Source organism: Procambarus clarkii, chromosome 62 (genome assembly GCF_040958095.1).
Source record: "Procambarus clarkii isolate CNS0578487 chromosome 62, FALCON_Pclarkii_2.0, whole genome shotgun sequence".
In the NCBI taxonomy this organism is placed as follows: domain Eukaryota; kingdom Metazoa; phylum Arthropoda; class Malacostraca; order Decapoda; family Cambaridae; genus Procambarus; species Procambarus clarkii.
Genome location: NC_091211.1, coordinates 17,274,056 through 17,290,472, shown reverse-complemented (window position 1 = coordinate 17,290,472; position 16,417 = coordinate 17,274,056). Strand labels below are relative to the sequence as shown.

General features: G+C 39.7%; 1 long non-coding RNA gene across 2 annotated transcripts in view; it reads right to left on the bottom strand.

Moving 5' to 3' along the window:
* The window catches only part of LOC138354273 (uncharacterized), a 164,392-nt gene that overhangs the window by 2,261 nt on the left and 145,714 nt on the right, over positions 1-16,417 (bottom strand). Inside the window, exons 1-3 of one of the 2 annotated variants that reach the window (XR_011223518.1) lie at positions 11,843-12,199; positions 8,751-8,913; positions 7,401-7,499 (exon numbers count right to left, since the gene is read on the bottom strand). This is a non-coding gene — a long non-coding RNA (uncharacterized lncRNA). Of the gene's footprint in view, positions 1-7,400; positions 7,500-8,750; positions 8,914-11,842; positions 12,200-16,417 lie in introns of those variants that run through there. The other variant, XR_011223517.1, reaches the window with a different exon arrangement.

Below are 16,417 nucleotides of genomic sequence, written 5' to 3'. Positions count from 1 at the left end.
ATTCACTTAGATCAGGGGTCTCCAAACTATGGCCCGCGGGCCACATCCGGCCTGCCACATAATTTCATCCGGCCCTCCAAACAAATCCCTGTGTGGTGGCCTTGAAAAAATAATTATGGTACGAATGGCATCGCAGAATTATTCAAAGCTGGGGCTGCTGACTGGTGGCGCTCAACCCGAGTCAGTTTTCCTCTCTCTCGATAGTGTGACGCACAGATACTAATACTGGTAGGTATGTGTTGTGCATTACAACCAATCAGTTGTGTATAACTGTATATTGTGGGGATGGAGGGCGAGTGGGGCTTCGCTGCTTCCGTTTCAGGGAGCACAAACACTGTACAATATTCTTTTCTCTGTACTTTGACAATGCCTTTATCTTAGTTATACAAAATAGCAATAATACTATTGTAGCCAAAAATATTGCATGTTTAAAATAGTTAAAATGATAACCATTAAGTTTATCAACGAAAGCTGTTGCCATAATATTTACCACTTTATAATAATATGCTATGCTTTTTAACACCACATACAAGCTGTTTTTTTCCTGTAGAATTTATTTCATTTATTTTACCCTTATGTTTTCAGATATGGAAAAGATAAAGAAAAGAAAAGTGGACATTGAGTGCCGTCGGTTCAATGATGAATGGAAGATAAAGTACTTTTTTGTGATAGCAAATGATAAAGCTTTATGCATAATATGTAGAGACAGTGTTGCTGTTCTGAAGGAATACAATATTCGTCGGCACTATGAATCTAAACGTGGCTCAAGTTATTCTCACATCACAGGAGCAGAACGCACTAAAAAGTTTGAATCATTTCAGCACAGTCTGCATTCTCAACAAGCTGTTTTCAGTAAGAAAAAATCTGAAAATGAAACTTCAACTAGAGCCAGTTACAAAGTTGCCTATGTGTTGGCTAAAAAAGGAAAACCTTTCACTGATGGTAGTATCATAAAAGAGTGTATAGTGGAAGCAGCAGGAGAGGTATGTCCAGAAAAAGTAAACCTCTTCAAAATGATAAGTCTTGGGTCAAATACTGTTGCTCGTAGAATTGAAGATTTAGGAGGCGACATAATTCGGCAAATAAAGGAAAAAAACAAAAAGATTTTGTTGGTATTCTCTTGCGTTGGATGAATCAACTGATGTGTGTGATACTTCTCAGCTCTTAGTATTCATTCGTGGTGTTGATAGTGAATTTAATGTGAACCAAGAATTAGCATCAGTTCACAGCATGCACACCACAACAACTGGAGAGGACATTTTCAATGAACTAAGTAAAACTATGACAGAATATAACCTGGAATGGAAACAAGTGCAGTGTGTGACAATTGATGGAGGAAAGAATATGTCTGGGACAAAGAAGGGTTTGGTTGGGCAAATTACAACAGCTTGTGAGGTTGGAGGCTCAAAACCCATTTTTCTGCATTGCCTTATCCATCAACAAGCATTGTGCCTAAAATATGTTGATATGTCTTGTGTCATGAAACCTGTTGTTTCTGTGGTTAATTTCATTAGATCTCATGCACTCAACCATCGCCAGTTCCGTGATTTCTTGAAAGAAATTGATGCGGAGTTTGTTAACTTGCCTTATTATACAGCAGTTAGATGGCTTAGTTGTGGAAAGGTTTTGCTGCATTTCTTTGAGCTCAGATTAGAAATTGATTTATTTCTCACAGAGAAAAATAACCCTCAGCCATTATTATCAGAATGTGAATGGATTTGGAAATTGGCATTTTTTGCAGATATGACAGGTCATATGAATAACTTGAATCTGAAATTGCAAGGCAAAACAAATTTGATCAGTGACTACTTTGTTCATGTCAAGGCATTCAGAGCAAAACTTGCACTACTTGAAGGCCAGGTGAAGGTTAAGAATTTTGCTCATTTTCCATGTTGTGAAAAATTTCATGCAGGAAGTAAAGTTGAATTTCCTTTTTCATTTGCAAATGAAATAATTTCAGATTTGAAAAAACAGTTTCAGAAGCGATTTGCTGACCTTGATGCCAAAGCAAATGAAATCAGGCTCTTTCATAATCCATTTGACTGCAATGCTGAAAATCTTCCAACTCAATTTCAAATGGAAATTATTGATCTCCAGGCAGATGACAGACTGAAAGATAAGTATAGAGAAGGAAATCTGATTGAGTTTTATAAATGCCTGCAGCCAGATCAGTTTCCAAATTCGATAAAGTTTGCTTGTAGTTTTGTGTCCATTTTTGGTTCAACATACTTGTGTGAACAAACTTTTTCCAAAATGAAGTATGTGAAATCTAACTATCGAGCAAATTTGTCTGATGATCACTTGAAATCAATTCTTACAATTGGCTCATCTAATCTGGAACCTGATTTTAATGAAATTTTGAAGTCAAAACAACAGTATCATTCGTCACACTAATTTGGTTGCATAAAACTAAAGGCAGGAATCTATTTAGTTTACCCTGATTTTTTCCAAAAAGATATGTTTGAATTTTTCCATGTTTATACTTTAATATTTGAGGAAATTAAATTACTGGCACTGATTTGTTTTTTGTTTTTTTTTCATTTTTTATTCCTCCGGCCCGCATAAATATGGGAAATATATAATGTGGCGCTTACATTGAAAAGTTTGGAGACCCCTGACTTAGATAACTGTATCCAAGCATAGAGGTTCCCCCCCCCCCCTTCCCTTTCAGAAAAACATCTACTTTCGAAAAAGTTTAACATTGCCCAACAAAAATGATTCCAGAACTAAATTGCCTAATACCAGGAACAACTGAGAGCCATGACAAACACTGCAACCCTCTCCTACCCCCAAGTCTTATGCTATTTATGATCCAAGGTAATTTGACATACTATACTGTACTTCCTACAGACGAGTCTAGTGAGAGGGTGATCTCCTGGCGATTAAATTGAAGCACGATACAGGTGTCAACGAACATCAGTCAGCCCACTTGTCAGCACAGTGGATAACTAATGACATCATAATCTGCAGTGTTGTATGCCTCCCTGTGGCCATTTAAATCAATAAAACACAGGGTTGTGGCAATGTTTACAGCATAAGGCAAGGTATAGAGGAATCCTGGAATGCCATGTAATGTGTAGTCCTTGAATGTGCTTTAGGCAACCAAATTGAATAACAACATTTCTGGTGTTCGGCTATATAATCCGAGTTTCTCATTCGGTATGATGTTTTAAACCTAAATAGGAATTCACTTTAAAGGTCAATTTATTTGCAAAGTGCTAACCAGATTCCAAATTACTGAGCTCTGAAAATACTACAAGGCAAGTTTAACCGAATGAGTGTTTGCCTATCCATACCCCCATGAGGTATGTGACAACACTGAATAAAGAGAGGGTCTTTGAGCATTCACCGTGCAGGTATTAATATAATTGTACAATGGTGCTTGGTGGATGATATTTCCTATTAAAACTCATTGGACAACTGTTTGTATTAGACATTTTAAACCTACAAATGGTAGCCCTAGATATCGCACTACAGTATTAATTACAAGATGAACAATGTAAAATCAATACCACAACAGCAAAGGATGACAATGGCTTTTCAACAACCGACAAACACACAGGTCTAACACCAGCCATCCCGAGAGAGGACGTCCCAAGCATGTACACCCCACAACTTTACATCACCTTTGCTACCTCACGCGAGCACGCAACAGCATGAGGATGCCATACTCCCAAACCAACTCCATGCACTTTGAGGCTTTAACAACTCAACATTTAAAAAGTTGATTTAAAAAATCAAACACCTGAATTTTTCCCGAATTAAATTTACTAGGGAAATGCACACCAAGCCATGAAACTTACAATGAAGATGAACAAACTACACACAACTGTCACCAAACTTCCACATACCACCCCCCTCTCACTCCTGCCCTCCCTCCTTAGGTGCTCTGATTGGCTGAGCACCTGAGCCACCACCACTCGCCTCTTGTTGTGAGAGCCTAGAGCATGTTTGGTTGCACTTTAAAAGTTCCCGAGTGTACTCGCCTAATTGTGAGTACCGCCTGCCCGGTTCACCATTTTGTTTTTCAATCTACCTCAATTTACCCCTTTACAGTCAAATATTATGCAAAATTCTGTTTAAGACTTGTCCCTTCTTAACTTAAATAACTGCTTTGGCCATCTGCAATCTTTCTAGGTGGGTAAAAATGACTCTTGAGGCCAGAAAGGACTTATCACACGGCGATCATAACAATACGGTACACACACAAAATCACAACCTGATATACACCGAGCAGAAAATCCACTGGAGCTGTGATGCGACGTAAACCCTTGCCCAAGGCACTGGCAGCTGCATACTCTACCACAGTATATTACTGACTTTGTAAAAGTCTTACAACCGGATTTCCCCATAAATCACAGCAAGTTTTGAGGCCCCTCCTTGAGTCAACGTCTTACGTAAGACCTACAAGCACTCAGGTGAAGGCTGAAGAAGCAGTTCAACACCATACGCCCCAACTTCAAATACACAGTTGAGAGGCGGGACCAAAACGTGATTTTCTGTGTGTGCCTGAAGTTGGGGCATACGGTCTTGCTTCACCCTTCACTTTACCCTTCACCGGCGTACTTCAGGGGTTTTATTTAATACTTGGACTGGCTTCAGTAGGGCCTCCAGAATTTCTGTGGCTTCACAAGTGTCACGTGAATCCCCTGCATAGCAGTGGAACTGCCTTTTCCCTTCACCTTCAATACCTCTGCACTGGAAGTATTATACATCTACACCAGCCCAGAAGAGTCATCAGTCCTGCCACCTCTCCATACCCCCCAGGGCCTGGCACGGCCTGGTACGACTCAGAGGCAAGCCGGGCGCCACTGCTAACTGGCAGTTTGTCCCCACAAACAAGCAGTTAGCCGCCTTCAACTGACAGTGGTACAGCTCAACACAAAGGCACCGCCAGCCACAACGAGCATTTTGCTAGTTGACCGGATGTCCACCTCGTGTTGACACTGGATGAGTCATCACCGCCGGACTATATAAAGAGCGCTGCCTCCCTGGAGAGGCAATCTCTCCCTTAGTGCTCTAGGATCACCTTGGTGTCTCTAACCCGTCGTCCACTTCCAGCCAACGTCGTGTGACTGATGCCATGGTGGTATGGTAGCTGTCTTCAGAACACCAGTATATCTTCATACTTTTATTCATTGAATAATGAATAATAATGAATGAATAATATTCATTATTCATTCATTTTATTCATTGCTTATAGTTTATTTTTTGCATTTAAGGTCATACTAACTTGTTCACCTTTGCATTACATGATAGTCAAGTATTGTCATGTGTTATTTTTGTTCATTACTATTTCAGTAAATTGTTTAATTATTTATTTGATAATTTTCATTTGTTTCCACCTGCAACTTACACACTGCAAGGCCAATAGCAGCATTTCTTTCATTTATGTGAGGGAGAGCCATACCATCTTGGTTCAGTATAGCTGTGATACCATAACCCGTCACACAAGATATCCAGTTGTAAGACTTTTACCATCAGTGGTGGTAGAGTATGCAACTGGCAATGCCTTTGTTACAGGTTCGCTTCATCTCACAGCCCCAGTGGATTTTCTCACACATTTGAATACATGAAACAACTTTATTTGATACATTCCAAACCAAAGTACTGTACAGTACAGTAATTATCAAACCATCAAATGTGTGGGATAATCATAGTGCACTAAATATCACTAACGTCGCCAATACAAGAACAAAAACGCATACGGCGAACAATATCAAAGGTATTGAATTTACCAAGAATTTTATCGAGGGACAATTGATCCCTCGATAAACAATTCCCGACAATGGTCGGGAAGCAAGACACGTAAGTCCTGGAAGTCAGGACATGTAGAGACAACGGTTTGGACAATAAGAAGCAGGGCAGCGCTCCATTAAGTGCCCGTGAGTTAAACGTGTATGACCAATATACAACCTCGCCAGAGCCGTTTCCCACCACCAACTACGGTGGTAGGAGGAAGGCCACGGGAACACACTACTCTTAAGAGCACGCAATTTGTTACCAGTAACCGAAGACCAACAACCCTGACAACGGGCAAGAATGGGGAAATGAATAACTGGGTAAAAGTCATAATAAGGAATACCTTTACGGGAGATGGGACAGATGCGGATAGCTTCCTTAGCGGCAGTGTCCGCACGCTCATTTAAGAACGCACCAATATGGGTGGGAATCCAGCGAAATTCCACTGTCTTAAATCTATTGGAGATAAGAAACAGCCAATGTTGAATTTCAACTACCAAAGGATGGACTGGATTAAAGGATTCTAGAGCCATGAGGGCACTGCAAGTGTCAACTACAAACACAGAGGAGGATTGACAGCGAGAAAAGAGTTGATGAAGAGCATAGAGAATAGCATAAAGTTCTGCCATGAAGATGCTAGTCTCCGGAGGCAGGAGACACAAAGGTGCAGTCAGGAAAAACAACAGAGTAGCCTACACCATCTGCAGACTTAAGACCCATTGGTGAAGACAGAAATAGAGTGGAAGTGTGAAGAAAAGTGTTCAAGGAAAAGGTGATTTAGAACTGTAGGAGGGGTAAAAGTTTTAGTCATGTGGGTCAAGGCTTACAGAATTTAGGAACGGGGACCCCTCCATAGGGGCAAAGATGGAATGACACGAGGGGAAATATTGGTAACACAAACTGAAAGAGCATTTTGTAAGAGAGACAACCGTACAGAAAGAGATAGGTGGTGAAGGGGAACAGGAACCACAGGATGGGTAAAGGTCAAGGCATGACATAAGCAAGAGTGAGGGTGCTGTAAGGACCGTGCAAGGTGGAGAAGACAGTAGCGATCATGGCGATCCTGTAGAAACAGGACGCCAGTTTCAACATACAGGCTTAGGGTAGGTGTCGAAGGAAAGGTACCAGAGCCGAGCCGTAACCCAGTATGATGCAGTGTGTCCGGATGGTGAAGGGTAGAAGGAGAAGCAGACGAGTAAACGGGGCCATAATCGAGTTTAGACAGAACGAGAGAGGAATGTAAAGAGAGGAGCAGTGTCGATTAGCTCCCCAAGAAGTATGGGACATGACCTAAAGTTAGTTAAGGGCCTTAGAGCATTCAACTCGGACGTAAAAAATATGGGGCGACAAAGACAAACGAGTGTCAAAGATTAGCCCTAAAAGCTTTAGCAGATTCTTTGTACAAAAGGGGATGACCCCTGTTACCTAACAGTAAATAGGTATCTGGGAGTTAGCTGTTACAGGCTGCTTCCTAGGGGGGTGCGTGTGTGGGAGAAAAAAAAATTTAGTAGTTAACCACTGAACTGCTCTGTCTCCAAATAACACCCTGGTGCACAAGAAATAAATTCTTTCCAAAAATTTTTTTTCTCTTCTTATATTGTTAAAATGCAGAGTCTGATCACGGGGAAACTAAACAAAAAATATTGTATGTGACTTACTTTAGCTGCGATGGAGCTGGGAAGTTGAGCAAATTATGGGCGCTGAGCGTTGGAGCGATGGGGGTCTGTCGGCCCCGCCACCCCGTGCGACGGCAGTTGCTGCGAATAAAATGTTGCGCAATTATTTTGAAGTTTCTCATTCATTTCTTCTTTTTTTTTGCTGTAATATTATTTAAAAGTGTGTAATTTGTGGAATTTATATAATTCAAAGTATAGAACATCGCTATGCTCAAAATTATGGGCCTCATATATGCGACATATTCTACAATCAAACAGTGTTTTTGCTGTTATTACACTATATACACACATTGTATATACCCATCTACGTATGTATTCACCATAACGATCCACTATGTTGGTATGGTGAGCCCAAAAAACATGAGTGAGCTGCCACACCCTGCCAGTCCTCCCTCCCTCCTCCAACACATTACTCGCCAACATTCCTCCTCCCAAAATACTGTTATTGTGTTTATTACACTATTTACACACGTTATGTATAAGTATGTACATGTTTTATTCATGTACATACGTACATACTTCCATCTCCTCACCTCTCTCTCTTGCCTACTTAATGCTCTTGCTTCCCTCATCTCATCACAATCGACTTTATAATGGTCCAGGACGGATCGAAATGTCGTCGTCTATTCAATTTCCAGTGTGTGGTTTGGTCAACAATGAAATCTTCATGCAAGATCTTATAAAGAAAACCCCTAGAACGAGTTTTGTAGATACGAAAGAGTTTAAGGTGAGTAGGGGATGGTTTGAGAAATTTTGAAAAAAGACGTGGTACAGTATTCATAGTGTTGTGAGGCATGGTGAGGGTGCCAGCTCAGACAAAGTAGGGGCTGAAAGATTTGTTCATGATTTTAAAGATTTTGTAGATACTGTATTGATGGATATATTCCACAACAAGTGTTTAATTGTGAGGAGACATAGCTATTCTGGAAAAAATTGCCGAAGAGGACATACATTACCCAAGAGGAGACGTCACTGCCCGGACACAAGCTAACTTGGGCTAACTTGTGTCAGGATAGGCTAACTCTTGTGCTGTGTGGCGATTTGAAAATTAAACCCTTGCTCGTGTATCATTCCGAAAATCCAAGAGTTTTAAAAAATATATGATGTGCAGAAAAACTGTGATGTGGAGTGGTTTGCCCTGCCACCAAAAAATATCTGCAAGAGAAAAGTTTGACACTCAAGGTCCTGCTTCTCGACAATGCTCCTGCTCATCCTCCAGACTTGGAGGATGCATTGTTGGGGCCACTTTTTTTTTTTTTAGGGATATTCCTACATGAGCCCTGAGTTTCTGGCTAATGTACCAATGACATGAAGGAGGAGTTTTCAACCTACCTTGTGTTAGGTGTGCAGAGGTCAATGGTTGAACATAATGTCAGGAGCAAAGGGGGGCCTTTGCCTCTTCGAACACAATTGCGACCATCTTCATCTCTTCGAACTATCCTAAATGCTCTCTTCACCTGTCTGACCAAATTGGGTGTCCAGACCACCTTTGAATCTGAAATTGTAAAATAAATAGCAATTTCAGAATATTCAGTCCATTTATACTAACAAAATTATACATACAGTACTGTAATTGAAATTTTACAGAATGATAAAGGCAATTTAGCAACTTTGTTAAAATGCACATGGGGGAAATACATGAAAATAGGTTAATATTGTTTGTAAGGTTGATGGGAAATGTTTATTACTTTTATGATTTAAAAGATGTATAGCCCTAATACTCCATCCTGGGTGCATTCCACCAGGTAATGACCACAGCAAAAGTTTTCCACGAGGCTCTATTGTCACACAAACTTTTCACATTTTCAAACTTGATTCATCTTTCCCCCCCCCCCCTCGTTCCAGGGGTTTTCTTTAAAAGGTCTTCATGCAAATGCCTTGGTTTCTCACAAATGATGGCCTCTGAAATGCTATCACCTGCTAACTCTTTGTTGTGTATCCAAATTAATAAAAACTTTTTAACATCCTCAAGTGTTTGTGTTCTTTGTTTCGGGATTGTTGATATGCCTTTTGCCACTTTAATGTTCATAATGTCCTTTTCTTAGCAAGTACAGTGCATATTGTTGACATAGATTTGTTGTACTGCCTAGCTAGTTCAACAACCCGTGCACCATTTTGATGTTTATGAATGCTCTCTTGTTTTTCCTCTATGGTCATTCTCACATGTGTTTTCTTGGCTTGAACCTTACCACTGGCTTTCTTGGGACTCATGGCAAGATATATCATAACAAATTTTATGTTCAAATAGCCAAAAATCCCAAAACAAATGTAATGCTTTACAAAGAATTCAGGCGCGATACTTACTAGGCAGGAGACACTGGTAAACTGAGGCGCGATCACCATGCCACCACGCGCTAGGTCAGCCCATACGTATATCAACAAACTCCTTTCCCGAGGCAAAGTTTGTAACCCGATTCAAATTTTTCGAAGAAATTAGGCTCGTAACCCGAAAAGTTCATAAATATTCATTCGTAAGTCGAGGTGTCACTATATATAACTAAAAAATTAAACTCAGGATTACTTTCAATCCCCACCCCGTTTGCTCTACTCCATTGCCACCTACCTTCACCCCCCTCTATGATGTACTCTTCCATAGACACCTACCTTTGCCCCCCTCCTCCCCTCTACTCCTCCATCATCACCTACCTTCACACCCCCTCCCTTCTCCTCCTCCATCGTCACCTTCCTTTCACCCTCCTCTATGATGTACTCTTCCATAGACACCAACGTTCACTGCATATAATGCTCCCCTCTACTCCTCCATCGTCACCTACTTTCACCCCCCCCCCCTCCGCTCTACTCCTCCAGGGTCGCAGACAATTTCACGAGCGTGAGAACTACGAGTTCTCTAACTACTCTCACACTCCTACTCTCTCACCAGTGAGGGGGAGGGAAGGAGGGAGGAAATGAAGGAAGAAAGGTGGGGGAGAGAGAATAGGCAGGGGGGAGGAGGGCCTAGATACATTTCTTCCATATAGATAGGTAGACTGAGGGAGAGCTGCTTGCCAAGAGCCCTATCAGACAGGCTTCCTATTCCTCAACCCTCCCTAATATGCCACATCCTGGTCAGGACAACTTGCTCGAATGTTATTCTTGGTGTGACTCGAGAACTGACCTCGAGGCGGGGCATGGGCATGGATTATCTCCCTGGGGCACGCACCTCCCTGCCCCAGCTCTCTCTCTCTCACATAATCTATCAAGGGTCTAACATGAGGTCATTGTGCCTACCAGAAGCGTATACTGTATGTCCAAGGCTGGCCACCTGTCTGGACCATTCAAATGTATAAACACGTAATTAGTCTATTAAAATTATATATAATGCTACAATTATAAATTAATTTGTTCATGGTCATTCGTTTATCAGTATTTTAATATGAGGTATATATACGCATGTATGTATACGTTGACGTACACATATATGATTATGTGTATAGAATGATTATGATTATGTGTAATCATATATGATTATATCTAATGGAATGCATTAGTAAGTGATGTGGTGGAGGCTGACTCCATACACAGGTTCAAGTGTAGATATGATAGAGCCCAATAGGCTCAGAAACCTGTACACCTGTTGATTGACGGTTGAGAGGTGGAACTAAAGAGCCAGAGCTCAACCCCAGCAAGCACAATTAGGCGAGTATATGAATGAATGCACATGTACACTTTCAAATGAATTAAGATACCTTGAGATACACAATGACTTAGTTTAAATAGTTTAAACACATTATGGTACTGATTTTGACATGCTGATGTCTGGAAGGGAGAGGGGGTGTGGGGGGTTATTGTCTGAGGTGGAGGACCAGAGGAGGGGGTCAGTGGAAGGATGGTGGCTGGAGGGATGCCATTGTTCTAATGGTTATGAAAACAATTATTGATGGCAGGAATTCAGTGGGTGTGTACTTCACTCGCACCATCACCATACTGTGCCCTGCTACAACCCCCCCCCCCCACTCCACCCATGCTGTGTGCGGCGTATTACACATTATGGGATAACCGACTGTCTGTCCATTCCTGTCTGCTCGTTATGCTGCCCTTCCTTTTGAAAATTGTCTGCTTTATCGACTTCCTTCAAGACCACACATTAGCCTCTTATCACGCCCTCTTACCACTCTCAGGGAGCCGGCTCTTCTATACAATAGTTACCACTCAGTCCCCAAGGTGAAAGTGTGTCCGGGCATATGACTTGTTACGTGTACTTATTTGCGATTCGTTTGGGCTGTCATGTGTGGTGATTAGTGTTGGGTAAGGCTAGGCCAGGTCAGGTCAGACTAGGCCAGGTCAGACTAGGCTAGGTAAGGCTAGGCCAGGTCAGGTCAGACTAGGCCAGGTCAGACTAGGCTAGGCCAGGTCAGGTCTGGCTAGGCCAGGTCAGGCCAGGCCAGGCTTGGCAGGGTGAGAGAAGTAAAGCGGCAGGTACTTACGTTTCCGAGAAAGTAGCGGCGGTAGTATATTGTTGATTTAGATTCGACGACATCCTGAAGCTAATTAGTGGCGGCCTCATCGCTCTCGAACTTCTTGTTGTTGTAGGGGATACGAGGCACACCCAATATCCCCCTTACATTGATCACATCGCACACTAATATTTTTACTATTTCCGACACCAGATTTGTCTGTTTCGTATATGTATAATTGTTCAATATTAAAACCACAATAGAATGCTCTAAGTACTTTCGTATATTAATACATCTTCAGAAGGAATGGTTCGCTCTGAAGATGTATTAATATAAGAAAGTACTAAAGGAAATTCCTGTTTCAATTCTTCCTTCGTGGTCTGACACTCTTATTATATATTGTATATACTGAATTATATATACTATGCTTATATAATATATACTGAAATATTGTTACATTTAACGGATGAAACAAAGTATATATCTGTATTTTTAATAAAATATAAAACATTAATATTTATCAACGTATCTCTGTGAATTACATAATTTATCAGTACTGTACAGCCTGTGATCTCCACCTGGCTGGCCACTGATACTTTATTTATTTATTTATTTATGCATTTACAAGAAGGTACATTGGGATTGTGAGGATACAAATATGGTAATTACAGTCTTGTAAAGCCACTAGCACGCGCAGCGTTTCGGACAGGTCCTTAATCTAAGAAAATTTTATTTATTTATTTATTTATTTATTTATTTATTTATTTATGCATATACAAGAATGTACATAAGGAATGTGAGGATACAATTATGGTAATTACAGTCTTGTAAAGCCACTAGCACGCGCAGCGTTTCGGGCAGGTCCTTAATCTAAGAAAATTTTAAGGAGGTAAATACTTGCAAAATTTATAGACAAAAAAATGATAACAGATTAATTACATGGAATGAAAAAAAAAAGATGAGAGAAAATTATAGGTACAGTATAATATATTAAAGCACATAGGTAGCTAAGATTGATTGCAATGACAGCTTAAAATGGTAGTTGACAAAAATTGGTAGTCACAATACAGCATATGGCTAGCACATAAAAGAAGACAGCAATGAACACAATGATAAGGTTGTTTGATATTACATAAAAATTAGGAGATTGGGTACCAACTAGGTACAGAGCAAATTTAAAGCTCAGTGTAGGAAACTAAATAGATGAAGTTAGGTACTTTTTGGTTTTGCTTTTAAATAAGGCAAAAGTTTTACAGTTTTTCAATTCACTAGGGAATGAGTTCCATAGACTAGGTCCCTTAATTTGCATAGAGTGTTTACACAGATTAAGTTTGACCCTGGGGATATCAAAGAGATATTTATTTCTGGTGTGGTGAAAATGGGTCCTATTACATCTGTCCAGGGAGAGTTTCAGAGCATGGTTTGCATTTAAGAACAGGGTTTTGTAAATGTAGTTGACACAAGAGAATGTGTGGAGGGAGTTAATATTTAGCAAGTTTAGGGATTTAAACAAGGGAGCTGAGTGTTGTCTGAAAGCTGAGTTAGTTATCATTCTGATAGCAGATTTTTGCTGTGTGATGATGGTCCAGGCGACCATATATCTTGGATAAGTCGCTCCACAAAATTGTCGCTTGGACCGTCGACTTCCTATGGCGTCACCTCTCTCATATTTACGTCTCATTTCGTTATGAAATTAGATTATTTCAGAGTAAAAATAGGTTTTATCATGTTCTACGTGTAGCACCAACATTATAGTAAGTATATATACCATATTTCTTCATTACTTACGTAATGCTAGGACGATTTGTGTAGTTTTGGGCCGATTTGGGTAATTCTATGGACCCGAACCATCACTACATTCCATAAGGGTCCTTAGAATTACCCCAATCATCCCAAATCAGGCCAAAACTACCCAAAACGTATTAGCATTACGTAAGTAATGAAGAAATATGGTATATTTACTTACTATAATGTTGGTGCTACACGTAGAACATGATCAAACCTATTTTTTCTCTGAAATAATCTAATTTCATAACGAAATGAGACGTAAATATGTGAGAGGTGACGCCATAGGAAGTCGACGGTCCAAGCGACAATTGTGTGGAGCGACTTATCCAAGATATATGGTCGCCTGGAGAGTGTTTGCTGCCATAACAGCCTCCTGTACACAGTGATCCAGTCGTCGTATTTCATGGCTCAAATTGTCGCAAATTTAATTGGTAATATTAACAAGTAGAATGTGTATTTATAATAATATTTTTCATAAACAGCCACAAAATATTTAATATTTATTAAAAAAAAAGTGTCTGGAAGTTAAATCAATTCCACATGACAATAAATTTGTTATATAGATACTAGCGTTATTCGTTGGTATGCGTTCGCTATTTAAACTACTCCAGTCCTTTTCGTTCATAGAACACCGAACCCTACACGCTCTCTGATATATTGCTTAATTAACAAATATTCACAAATAAAGATTATATTTATATATGTTATCAGAAAGGCAGATATAAAATAGTTTGTGTTAATGCATCACAGAGATTATACCTTATTAGAGAGGAAAAATATTCATATTTTAAACAAGGCTTCTTGGCCGACGCTCTCCCTTTCGATGGGAACTATGACCTTTTGAAAATCAATGTTAATTGAATCTATATATTATAAAAAACGAAGTTTTTTATGTCATCAGAAAGACATATAAGCTGCATGTTAATACTTTGGTATAAATATAACTGAAGTGAAAGTGAAGATATATGCCTTTTTATAGTTACTTGATGGCTCGCTCAGGGAGTGTGAAGGCCTGCACACAAGCCAATCAATTTTATAATTAATGTACATATATGCAAAGTAACGTCAAAGGTTTTTATTTCAGAATGAAGACAGATGTAGACGATAATGTAAATACATTTCAAGGAAAACATATCTTAAATGAAAGCAAAGATATGGTCAAATAAATAGGCAATACCACACCATCGCCAGTGTCCGGACACATGAATATTCGCATTAGGTAGGTGAAAGGAAATGTACCCAACCATTTCCATTTACGCGACCAGTTTCCGTTCTTATGTTCTTACTTACATTTATTGAAATTTATCATCATCATCATTTACAGAAATAAATTAACATAAAAATGTAGTAATTTTAATACACAAAACAGAAGTAGATATGTATGTAAATTATGACGCAGGATAGGATCACTATTGCAGAACTATTCGCATACTTTGCGTCATTATATACAGTACTGGAATTTAAAAAAAAATCGCGGAATTCAGAGATAACACCATCATTGGTGTCCAAGAAAAGTGTAAGTACTTCATTTATAATGATGTGCTGCCCGAAATCTTAGCGAAGTATCTAAAATTTGCTTACTGTAAGTAATTCATGCAAATGATTGTAAAGCCGTCGCCCAGTTGGGTGGGTGTGGAGCACATGACTGTTAAGCTGCCGCCCAGTTGGGTGGGTGTGGAGCACATGACTGTTAAGCTGCCGCCCAGTTGGGTGGGTGTGGATCACATGACTGTTAAGCTGCCGCCCAGTTTGGTGGGTGTGGAGCACATGACTGTAAAGCTGCCACCCAGTTGGGTGGGTGTGGAGCACATGACTGTTAAGCTGCCGCCCAGTTCGGTGGGTGTGGAGCACATGACTGTAAAGCTGCCGCCCAGTTGGTTGGGTGTAGAGCAAGACTAGTAATTGGACGACTCACCATAGATGTAAAGTGCCTAGTATAGTGACTTGTGAGCCTCTTGTTGAATCACTTGTGATACAAAGATTATTGATGTGTGTATTTGTGTGGGTGATTGAATATATATGTGAATGTATATGTATATATGCAATTGACGATCACGAAACAATAATCATTTGTATGCGGAAAAATCCATATTTAATTTCTCTGGATTTACCGCATATGTATATATATGTACATGTATGTATGATTATGTGTACATGTATATATAACATTAATAAGAGGAAATGAAGATGAAGAAATGATAAAAAGAATGGCAATAGTGGATAGTAGTAACACACTTAAGAATTATTCAGTAATAAATACAAACTCGTCCTTCACCTATGGTAGAGGTAAGTCTACTTGGAAGGATTCAATTTACATGAGATTAAGATTAGGATACAAATATATCTGGCAATACGGAGTTGATGTCAGTGAAAAAGATAAGGAGTGTAAATTATGTAGTATGCCGCACGCCCACACTTTAGAACATTATGTATTAGAGTGTCAACTTATTGATAACTATAGAAATAAGGAAATAAGTAATGTACCACATCAAATTGTTTGTATGTGTGATAATGGTATGATAGACAGTATACTTAGGAGCTACAAGAATTTTGCCCCAAGAGTGTAACAATTAGATGCTGTACTTACTATATTAACCTGCAATGTTAAATGGGATTCTTGTAATGTTAATTGTCTATTTGTACTTACTGAATTTGTGCGCCCCTTGAGGGACTTGAAGTAGAGGGGGTAGAAATAGCCTAAGTTACTCTATCCCTTTGAGATGTATTTTTTTCTTGTCTCAATAAACATACTTGAACTTGAACTGTAAATATTTGTGGCTTCCTGACCATAAAGTTACCGCCGCAGAGGGTAAGAGA